Source organism: Meriones unguiculatus, chromosome 14, assembly GCF_030254825.1.
Source record: "Meriones unguiculatus strain TT.TT164.6M chromosome 14, Bangor_MerUng_6.1, whole genome shotgun sequence".
NCBI classification, from domain to species: domain Eukaryota; kingdom Metazoa; phylum Chordata; class Mammalia; order Rodentia; family Muridae; genus Meriones; species Meriones unguiculatus.
The window spans coordinates 19,326,480-19,337,621 of record NC_083361.1 but is presented as its reverse complement, the minus strand read 5'-3'; the positions used below and the strand labels follow the sequence as shown (position 1 = coordinate 19,337,621).

General features: G+C 47.1%; 1 protein-coding gene across 1 annotated transcript in view; it reads left to right on the top strand.

Annotated features, from left to right (window-relative positions):
* Positions 1-2,360: 2,360 nt before the first annotated feature.
* Otoa (otoancorin) overlaps positions 2,361-11,142 on the top strand; it is a 70,951-nt gene continuing 62,169 nt past the window's right edge. Inside the window, exon 1 of the mRNA XM_021635693.2 lies at positions 2,361-2,447. The gene's annotated coding sequence lies outside the window, so the exon portion shown is untranslated. The remainder of the gene's footprint in view (positions 2,448-11,142) is intronic.

Genomic DNA, 11,142 nt, shown 5'->3' with positions numbered 1-11,142 from the left:
ACATAAATAAGAACAGAGAGGGTACCTAAAAGCTGTTATCAGACACCCTGATTAGGATTTGACATTGTAATACTGATTTATTTTTTGAGATGGGGTCTTGCTTTGTTGCCAGGCTGGTGTCAAACTCAACAGTTTGGAGTGATCCTTCTAGTTCAGCTGTTTGAGGGCAAGGGACTGCAGCCTTGTGCCACTGCCCTGGCTGGAATATCGTGTTTAAATGCCTGTGAGCCCCAACCCAGGGGTGGGCTGAAGGGGCCAAGACCACTCGACTGTCCTCCCAAACTCAGCTGCAGTTTCTCTTGTTTTTGACACTGATGCCTGTTTCTGGTCCCAAAGCCCTGCTGGGCTCTTGGGTTCCAAATATCACACTAGAGAAAAGAAAAACAGGCAAAACGAAGCCAATGTCGGTGAGCTTCACCTGTCCGGCCTGTAGCCGTGTGCACTGCTGTTGGTGTTTTGGTAGGTGTCCTCGAATGGCTCTCCAGTGGTGTGTGTGTGTACACGCCTGGTTCATGGGTCTTCGTGTGGCAATACATGCTTTTATTTCGATAGGAGAAATCATGCAGAGCTCACAGGCACCTGGTTTCTAATTAGAAGCTGACAAAAGATGCAAGATATGTCCTATCGTTCAGGGCTTGAGGACAAATTGATCCAAGGCCCGGGAGACAAAAGGCTGGTTTTTGAGGATGTTGGAGAAAGAATATAAAAATTCATTGATAGGCATCAGAACACCTCCGTGGGACCTTTCTGAAGGGAATGTTTAATGCTGTTGTGACAAAATAATGCAAAAATTAGGATGACTGAAATGTTTCATTAAATGGGAGAATTGCAAGAAAGCCTCTTGGGTCCATAATTTTGTTTTCACTGGGTAAGATGAAAAACAGGTATGCATAATCTCACTGATGCAAACCCATTATTTTAATGTATTTGTTTCTCATTTTAATAAAAGCACATATATTAGTAGTTGGCTTTTTTTTTTCCTTGTTTTGGGAATGAAAGGATTCTCTTGTGTTTTTTATTGTATGATCTTTTTTAAAAGACATTCCTTCCATGTTGCGATGGGACCCGGGGCCTGGCACGTGTTTATTCTCTACACTGAGCTATATCTTCAGCCCAAGACTATTCTCATGGGAGCATAATCTGTTCAGTCTATGGATGCTCATCTAGCTGCAGGCTTGCTGCTGAGGATCCAAGGTAGATCTCTGCCTGCTATCTCTGATGTGTGCATCTACTGTAGCCTTGCTTGTAGGAATGGCTTTTTTTTTCCTGGAAAGTTCCAAACATGTTTTTGTTTTTTTTTTTTTCAAATGCATGGGGTGCTGTCAAGTCTTATGTCTACTTGACACACGAACTAGAATCATCTGTAAGGAAGGAGCCTCTATTGAGAGAATGCCTCCATAAGATCCAGCTGTAAGGCATTTTCTTAATTAGTGATTGATGGGAGAGGGCCTAGCCCATTGTGGGTGGTGCCATCCCTGGGCTGGTGGTCCTGCGTTCTGTAAGAACGCAGGCTGAGCAAGCTGTGATGCACAAGCCAGTGAGTGGTACCCCTCCATGGCCTCTCTATCAGCTCCTGCTTCCAGGTTCCTGCCCTGTTTGAGTTCTCATCTTGACTTCCTTTGATGATGAACAGTGATATGGAAGTGTAAGCCAAATAAACCCTTTCCTTCCCAGCTTGCTTTTGGCCATGGTGTCTCATTGCAGCAACAGAGACACTGACAAGACATGGCTTCAGCAACTACAGACGCCACTTCCTCCTGCACACTGGATCCCATCTCCTTTATGCGAGGCCCCGCCTACCTTACAGTTTGTAAACATGCTTTTTTGTTGGGTTTTGAGATAGGGTTCACTATGCAGCCCTAGAACTTGTTTTGTAGGCTAGGCTGGCCTCAGAGATGTGTTCACCACACTGGGCTAAGACGAGACTTTTAAGGAGCCTGCTACGATGGTCCTATCTTTAAACAGCCCGTGGCCACATCACTCCAACTGTAATTTTGCTTTGTTATTGTTGTTTTTTTTGTTTTTTTGTGAGACTGGGTCTTAGCTTGTTAGCCCATGGTGCTGTCCCCAAATTCACAGTCATCCGGTCTCGGCCTCCAACGACAGGTGTGCTGTCACTCCACCCGGCTCGACTTTTAATTTTGAATGGTGTCTTTGAATCTGCATCCAAATAAACTCACTATTGTCACTGGTGCTGCTTTCAGCGAAGCTGACTGCCCTGTTCTGGCTGCTGTCCCGGAGGGTGCAGGGGGGGACCCCAGACAATCTGGCTTTGGCAGGGAGGGGAGTGGGGGAGCTGTGTGGGCAAGCGGTCCTGTCCTGAGAGGTGTGGCCCTGGCCCCACTGTGACCAGACACAGAAGTGGAACCCGCAGCAAATCAGCTGAGGACTCGAGGGCCAGGCGCCGGGAACCCGGAGTGGACATACAGAGGGACGGTAGGCAGAGTGTGAGTACACAAGGGATGTGTAGGATGATGGGAGGGTGTGTGTGTATGTGTGTGTATGTGTGTGTGTGTGTGATGACGCTTCTCAGAAAGGCATCAGAACCCGCTTAATAACAGTCACATCAGCAACAGAGGGACACCATTGTAAGGACACCTGCAGCAACCATAGCATCAGTCACACACATAACAGCAACTGCTGTTCGAGTCCGGAGAGACAGGCTGGGCTGGGAGCTTTGGGCATGTTAAAGGTGAGGAGGTGATGCTTAATGCTTGCCCGGCTCTTGTGAGGAAATGTGAGGAGATGGGCCCAGCACACACCGGATACATATATTTTGCTCTGGGTAGTGAACGCAATCCACACACAAACACACACACACACACACACACACACACACACACACACACACACACATGCTAGGTGAGCAAGCTCTCCCATTGAGCTAGCCCAGCCCTGCCGTGATACATTTTATGAATGCCTAAAAACTTGTTTTCATGCCATCCTCATGTAAAGATGGAAAAGGCCAGAGAGATTAAGGAATTTGCTCAGTCACACACAGCTAGAAACTGGTAATCCAAGTTAAAGCTGTGATCCCATTCCTGGGTTGCTTCTGGGTACTTGGGTTTGGGTTCTGGGATTGCTGAGCGTGTCGACATTTGCAGTTCCTCAGCCCAGGCTTGGCTCTGTCACCTGGCAGCTGCGTTAGCTTTGGTCTGCTCACTTGACTTTCTGGAAGGCTTTAGTGTGGCAATGCACGCATGCGAAGGGCACACTCCTGGCCACCTCATTCAGTGTTTCCAAGTGCCATGAATCCCAGGGAGCCTGCAGCTGGGTTTTAGGGTATGACTGCCATTTGCTTGCTGTGCGAACTCTTCAAATACATGAATTCACCTGTGAAACATAGCAGGGCTATGTTTCAGGTGAATAACAGGTGAATAGCAGGGCTGATGGAGTGAACAGGGAGGGACTCAATATGAAGGACACCTGGTGAGGAGAGCACACAGGAAGTACCGCCTCTCCTTCCTTCCATTTACGGAAGCCAGAGTCTTCTGACGATGATCAAGACGGGTGTGTCTGAGAGTTGCATTCTGGGCAGAGGGGGATAAATACTTAGGCCTCCATACCTCTCCCAACACACTCACTATCCCCCTGACTTCTGCAGCCCTAAGCTAGCAGATTCCAACATGAAGGACTGAAATAAAATGCAAGTTCCCTTAACTCGGGCTGTTTTCTTTTGCCTTAGCCATGAAATACCCTCGCTTGTTTTATTTTTGTTTTTGAGAAAGGATTTCACTATGTAGCCCAGGCTATCTGGGAACTGGATACATACATGTGGCCGGCCTTAAACTGGCAGTGATCCTGCTTCTGACATCCTCCACAGTACTAGGAGTAGATTACAGGCACATGGCTGCATAGCTTGTCACACTCTACTAGGAAATAATATCTTTTATTTATTTGTGTGTGTGTGTGTGTGTGTTGTGTGTGTGTAAAACCAGTCAGTGTCCATGGGCCCATGTGTGGTGCTCAGGCCACAGACTTTAAACGAAGCTGCCTCACAACGGTGGTAAACTATCTGGTAGATGTCTGGGTGGCGTGTCCCAGCTTGAAGGAACCTCCCAGCGTCACTTCTCATCTCACAGAAGACAATTGCCCGGGCTGCACACAGTCTGAGCAGCTTGTTTCTGGCTTGCCTGTGACAGGCAGGTTTTGAGATGTTATGTTGGAAGCCCCCCTGTTCCAGCTGGCAGGACAGCTGCCCACTCCCTCCGGCAACCTCTGTTCGGAGAAGCTCTGAGGTCTGTAATGACTGCTGCTGTCTTCCTCTGAGCTCCTGCCAGGTGGTTTGGTGGAGAAGGGGCGGGGCCACAAAGAAAGCTATCGGCTGTCCACCACCAAATGGCCCACACCTTGCCCGTTTCTTTCAGTCTTTTGACCAGCCCTCTAAAAGGGAGTACCCCAAAGGGCCTTTAATTGGCCTGGTGGGCTGGAGTTTCACTGGACTGAAGTCATTCTGTGCCCAGCAAAAGGAGTATTTATTTCGTAATCGTAGAGCTCTCACAGAGGTAACAGGATCAGCGTAGCCATCAGCACAAGAAGCCTCATTGTCTGGGAAACTAGAGGACGGTGAATGAAGCTGATGCCCCAGAGGCGTGTGACCAAAGAGAAAAGGGAAGGAGGCCAAAGGTTTCCCAACCACACGAAGCCAGGAAGTTATTGTTAGAGCTGAACGTAGCCGCTCCCGGGCCAGGCAGAATGTTCTAGAACACCATGAACTGTGGTTGTTCAGACCCTCTTAGAAGGTGGGGTTTTGGTGCCTGGAGGTTTTGAAGTGTCATGGTCTGCCTTTGCCCTGGAAAGTCAAACGTGCGCAATTGTTTTTCGATGTTTTGCTGTGGAGGTTCCCTGAGAGACAGAGCAAACCACTAATAAGTTAGGCAATGCTAATGAGAGTTGGACTAGGCAACGCGGAGGTGCTTGTAATTTCTGGATACCACGCCTCCTGGGGTTTTCTTTACCACCGGAAGTTCCTGCTAGTACCGGAAGAGGGTGCTGTTGCTCCCTCGGTACTGGAGAAACCGAGGGAACCGACGTTCCCTTTTAAGGTTCTTACTCTCACAATTTATACATTGACTCAGAAGGAAGGCCCAAAAAACAGTTTTATCAGAGCTCAAGAGAAAAACGTAAAAAGGGGAAGTGAAAAATCCCAGCAGCCACCAGGAGGAGGAGAGATGGAGAAAGTCATTCCTTTAAGTTGCTGATAGTTTACCAGGAAGGGACGAGCACTCCAGAGGATAGAGGAGGGATAGTGAGTGAGCCAAGGACAGAGCTCAAGTGGCTCAGGGCTGTGGTCTCTGATAGCACCCCTTCACCGCTGGGCTTCCTTTCACACGTGCTCTGTTCATCAGATGAGGGCAGCATGAGGAAGTCTCCCTCTACAAACCAGCTTCTTTCCTGTCTGTGTTGTCCAGCCTTTTCTAGTCTTTACCCTCCTGTCTCTTCATCACCTCTCTGGGGGTGTGGCCTGCCTGGGGTCAGCGGAAGCAAAGTGCAGTTTCCAGTCTTCATCCTGCCTGACCCCCGAGCATCCCCTGTTGCTCACCTCTCTCACCTGAGGTACCCCCGCCCCGTCACCATTCCTCTTAATTTTCTTTCCTGATTCCTCGACATCTGTCCAACAAACTTTTTACTTAAAGACAAAACAAATGGCCAAAAACAAACAAACAAACAAACAAACAAAACAACAATAAAAAAGCGGTTTCTACCGCTGTGTTTAAAAGAAGCTGAGGTGGAGAAAATGTCAAGCATTTACACAAAGAAATGTGGGCATGCGCAGTGGTGGGGACAGTGTCAGACATCATGTTATTGAGGATTAAAACTATTGTGCATGCTTATGCGGTCTGGATACTACAGGTCAGTCCTACCATGTGGTCGCTCACAATCAGATCTGGCAAAAATGTGTTCATGAGGTTTCTGTTGCAGACACACAATGCTTCTCAGTAAACAGTTTAAAACTCCATTTATGTATTGATTTTGTAGGTGGGTGTGAAAATGTAAGTTTCCTATGTGGAATGTTTATGCTGTCAAGAATTCTTTTTCTTTTTCTCCTTCTTCTCCTTCTTCTTCTTCTTCTTCTTCTTCTTCTTCTTCTTCTTCTTCTTCTTCTCCTTCTCCTTCTCCTTCTCCTTCTCCTCCTCACCCCCCTCCTCCTCCTCCTTCTTATTCTTCTTCCCATTTAAACAACCATTTGTGGTCACCATCAATATACCCAAACACCTGAGTCAATCAGTTTATAAAGAGAAAAGGTTTACTTTAGCTCATGGCTTTGGAGGCTCCTCCATGACAAGTTGGTGCCTTCAGTGCAATGGTTCATCGTGTCTGGAATGTTTGGTGGAGCATAAGTGCTCACCTCATCAGCCAGAAAGCAGGAGAGAAAGAGGGAGACTCCAGGGTGCCACAGTCTCCTCTCAGTCCCTTTGAGCACAATCTCCCACTGACCCAACCAAAGAACCTTCCACAACGTGCCACCTCTCAAAGGCTCCACCCCCTCCCAAGAGTACCCTCCTGGGGACCAAGCCTTTAACAGGAGCTTTGGGGGTGTGTGGGGGAACATCTGTCATCCAACCACAGTTCCATTCTGCACTCATGAGCTCTATAAACCAGGCAGCCATTTGAGTTGGCCAAAGGTGCAATTTGCTGATCCCTCTATTAGAATATTAGATGGCTCAGCAGTGGCACTCACTGCCAAGCCTGATGACTTGAGTTCTATCTCTAGAACCTGCATGGTAGAAGGAGAGAACTAACGTCCACAAGTTGACCTCTGACCTCCACATAAACCCTATGGCATACTCCTCAAGATAGGGAAATTATTTTAAAAGATGAGAGCTCCTTAGAAAATGTAACGGCACAGTTTCATTTTCAGATTTAAAAAGACTAACAATTATTCTTTGCAATATGTACACAGTCAAGGCTCAAATTTCCCCAGTTGTTTGTCTTTTTTTTTTTTTGTGAGATAAAGTCTGATGGGTAGTCCAGGTTGGCCTTGAATTTGCTAGTCAAGGAAGACTTGAATGTCCATCCTCTTGTCTCTGTCTCCCAAGTGCTAGGATTCCAGGTATGTGCCAGTACGCTTGGCTAATGTAGTGATAGGAATTTAGCCCATGATTTTTGTGTATGCTAGGTGACCTGACTGCATTCTCAGCCCTAATTATTTTCTTAATGTTATATTTGAATCAGAATTCAAATTAAGCATGCACAAGTGATGAATGTAGCCCTTAAGCCCACCTTTCCACTTTCATTTACTGAAGGGGCTAGGTTGTTCTGACAGTTTTCTGCTTGACTTTGCTGTTGGTACTTGTATAACAAGACATCGTGATGGTAGAGTCTTGCCCTCCTCGGGCCCAACCATGTGCCTTTAGAAATCTCCTTTCTCTCTGTGCTTATTTTTCACCTAGTTCCTGAGTTTAAAAATATGCTGGCTGCTGTGTGTGGATAGCTTCTGTCTGAACTGCTCCCCCAAACTGCAGACTCAAATCCTGCCTTTTCCAACGCCATCCGTACCATACCATGTATTCAATAGGCCCCTCAAAATTAGGACATCCAAAATGGAGTTTCAGTGATTCTTCAACAAATTGGTACTTGGATGCTGCCCCAGGCTCCTACTTTTTCTTTTCTTTTCTTTTTTTTTTTTTTTCACACGCTCAGACCAAAATCTTTGGCATCATTTATGGTTTCTCTTACCCTGTACATCAAATGTTTTGGTTTCACCTTTGAACACCCCCGGAACCAGCCAACTTTCCTCACCCTCACTGCCTGCAACTGAGTCCTCTGCACACCGCTCATGTAGGCTGTTTCCCTGATATAGCCACTGTTCTGTCCAAGGTGTTCTCTGTGTTCAGGATCCAGTTAAAATAAATGCCAGAGTAAGATGCTCCTGTGCTGGGCAACAGCAGGACATCTGAGAGGAGTCCCAGTGAGGATACAGTGTTGATGCTGTAGCAGAAGCCGGAAGCCTCGGACCAGATCAGTGACTCACTGCAATGAACATTTGCATGCAAAGAAGTGTGGACAGAAGTATATACTGCTGGACACACTGCTGAACTGCTACAGCTTTCACGTTGAGATATTTTTTCTTTTGGGGGTGTTACAAGGGCCGAGGGTGGGTACAGGGGGACAGGGAGATGAGTGGGATTGGGGTACATGATGTGAAATTCACAAAGAATCAATAAAAAGTTTAAAAAAAGATGTTCCTGTGCTAATGCCCTTCCAGTGGCTCTGCCTTGTTTCAAAGCCAAGCGTAGGTGCTAACCTAGGAGGCCAGCCGCTCCCAGTTTCACTGCCTTCCTTTCTCCTTCTTGTGTGGTTTATGGGAGACCTTGCAAATAAATCATACTCCTAACTGCAAAGGCCTTTGCGTTTCGTTTCGTTTCGTTTCTTTTCTTTTCTTTTTTTTTCTTTCTGGAACTTTCCTTCTCCCGATATTACTGTAACTCATTCCTTCCTGTCCTCAGACCTTCCCTGCTTGTTTTACCATGGTTCCCATTCCTTCCCTGCTTCTCTTTCCTCTGTAGCGTCCATCACTCCCTGACATAAACAGAGTTTCTTGATTGTCCATTTATTTTCTTCCTTGCTCCCCAACACATCAGTGGGGATTTGGCTCTGCAAGCTGCTGTATCCCCGGAGTGTAGAATGATACCTGGCCCTCAGTGCCGCTCAGTAAACATTTGATAAATGAATGCATGAAGTAATTATGCAGATATAAATATGTACCTCAGCCATGCCCGGATCTCTAAAAGAGAAGTAGTGGCTTTCTCTCCTGGCTAATTGTCTTTCTTAGGGAATTCACAGAGGGCTGTGTGGAAGACTTGAGGTTTATAATGAGTTGAGTTAGCCAGGCCAAAAGGGATCTCTAGCCAGGAGGAATCTTCATAGGTGACCTTGACCTGGGAAATATGACATCTTGGAGGGACAGAAAGAAGCCCTGAGCAGAAGCCTTGGGGAGTGAGGCACAAAGAAGCAGGTTGCACGACCACTGAAGTGTTTCACCCAGGAGTAAGAAGAGAGTAAGTGACAGTGACAGGCATAGATTGGAACTTTGAAAACTGCATCTGACCTCTTCGGGTATTAAAAACTCATGCTCAGAACTTGTTCCGAGCAAAGCTCCATCAAAAGCGACTAGTTTATTTCTCAAAGGGCAGTGTAAGGTAGGAAGGTTCTGGTGCTGGTTTGTTTTTGTCAACTCAACACAGACTAGAGTCCCCTTGGGAGAGGGAGCCTCAACTGAGGAACTGCCTTGATCAGATTGGCCCATAGGCATGTCTGTGGGACATTTTCTTGGCTAATGATGTAGGAGGGCCCAGCTCACCGTGGGTGGTGCCGGGCCTGGGCTGGTGGTCCTGGGCTGTGTAGGAAAGCAGGCTGAGCAAGCTGCAAGGATCAAGCCAGTAAGTAGCATCCCTCCACGGCCTCTGCCTCCACTGCCTGCCTCCAGGTTCCTGCCTTGGCTTTCCTGGATGATGGACTGTAAGCTGGGAGCCAAATAAACTCTTTCCTCTCCAAGTTGGCTTTTGGTCAATATTTTATCACAGTAACAGAAAGCAAGCTAGGACAGTACCACTGTCTACCCCATTTTATAGCTGAGAAAAGGGAAAGACACAGAGATGAAGCAAGTTGCCTGCCATCACAGAGCTAGTGAGTGGGCAGAGGTGGGACAGAAGCCAGCCTGTGTGACTCTACAGCCCCTGGCTTCCTTTGCTCTTAATATCTCAACTTTCAGGAGGTATGGCTTAGATGTAATAATATCCACCCATTAAAAACACACATTTCAATGAGAATTGGTAAGGGTGGCCTCTAGGTAATATCTGCTGCAATCAAGATGCAGACATTTGAGGGCTAGAGAAATGGCTCAATGGTTAAGAGCACTGACTGTTCTTCAAGAGGTACTGGGTTCAATTTCCAGCACCCACACGGCAGCTCACAACCGTCTGTAACTCCAGTTCCAGGGAATCCAACACCCTCACACCAGTAACAGGCAGGTAAAACATCAGTGCACATAAAATAAAAATAAATTAGAAAAGACATAGACAGGCCCATCGTTGGGACTAGAGAGGTGACGCAGTTCAGAGCACAAGCTACTTTTCTCAGCTCGAGTCCCAGCACTCACATGGTGGTCCTCAACTGTCTGTAAGTCTCCTTCCAGGAGAACCTGATGCTCTCTCCTGGCCTGCACACACACAGACGAAGGCAAACACTCATCAGCACACAAAAATAAATAAAATAAATTTCCATCACCCTTCCTAAACTTCTCTTGTGCTCTTTTGCAGCAAGGCTTACCACCATGCCCTCAGAGGGTCCCAGGTGACTCCTGACTTTGTAACGGTGGATGATTTTTCTTTTTTTAACTGTCTTGGAGTTTCACATGAATGGAACTTTGCACAATATATCCTATTTTTTTGTGAGCAGTGTACTTGAGCATGCGCCCATGCTTGTAGTAGCCTGAAATCGACATCAGGTACCTTCCGCAGTCACTCTTATCACCTTTTGAGAGAGGCTTCCCCATTTTGTGTGAACCCGGAACATGCTCATTCAGCAAAACTGGCTGGCCAGCAAGCCTCAGGGACCTCCTAGCTGTGCCTCGCTAGCACTGGGATTACAGGCATACGCCGCTGCCTCTGGCTTTTACTTGGGTGCCAGGGTTCTGAACTCCGGTCCTCACGCTCGTGTGGCAAGTGCTTATCCACGGAGCCACCTTCCCTAGTTCCATTTCTATATTATTTCTTCCCACTCTGTATTTTGCTGATATTCATTCTTGTGCTTGCATGTATCAATCATTTGTTGGTCTCTATTTTTTTCCCTCCATTCTATATGCTTTTCTTTCGTTTGGATGATTAAAATTGTTTTACATGTTGAAGTACGGATTGACAGGAGGTTAACAATGTGGAACGAAGCCTCACACATTCTTCGCCTAGTCTCCTCCCACAGTTTCTTGTGCAGCTAAAGCACGGTGTAAGTCCGGACAGTGCTGCAGGCTCCAGTGGCCATCGCTGAGGCCTGGAGGACTGTCTCGGCGTTTGCTGTACACAGAGCATTTTCTGCTCTAGCTGTGGGGTCCTAAAGGCTGGTCCACCTTCTGTGGTTTCATTCCTCTTATGTCAGATGGCATTTTCATTCTCCTTGTCTCGAGGAACCCTCCCTCAGGTCTCC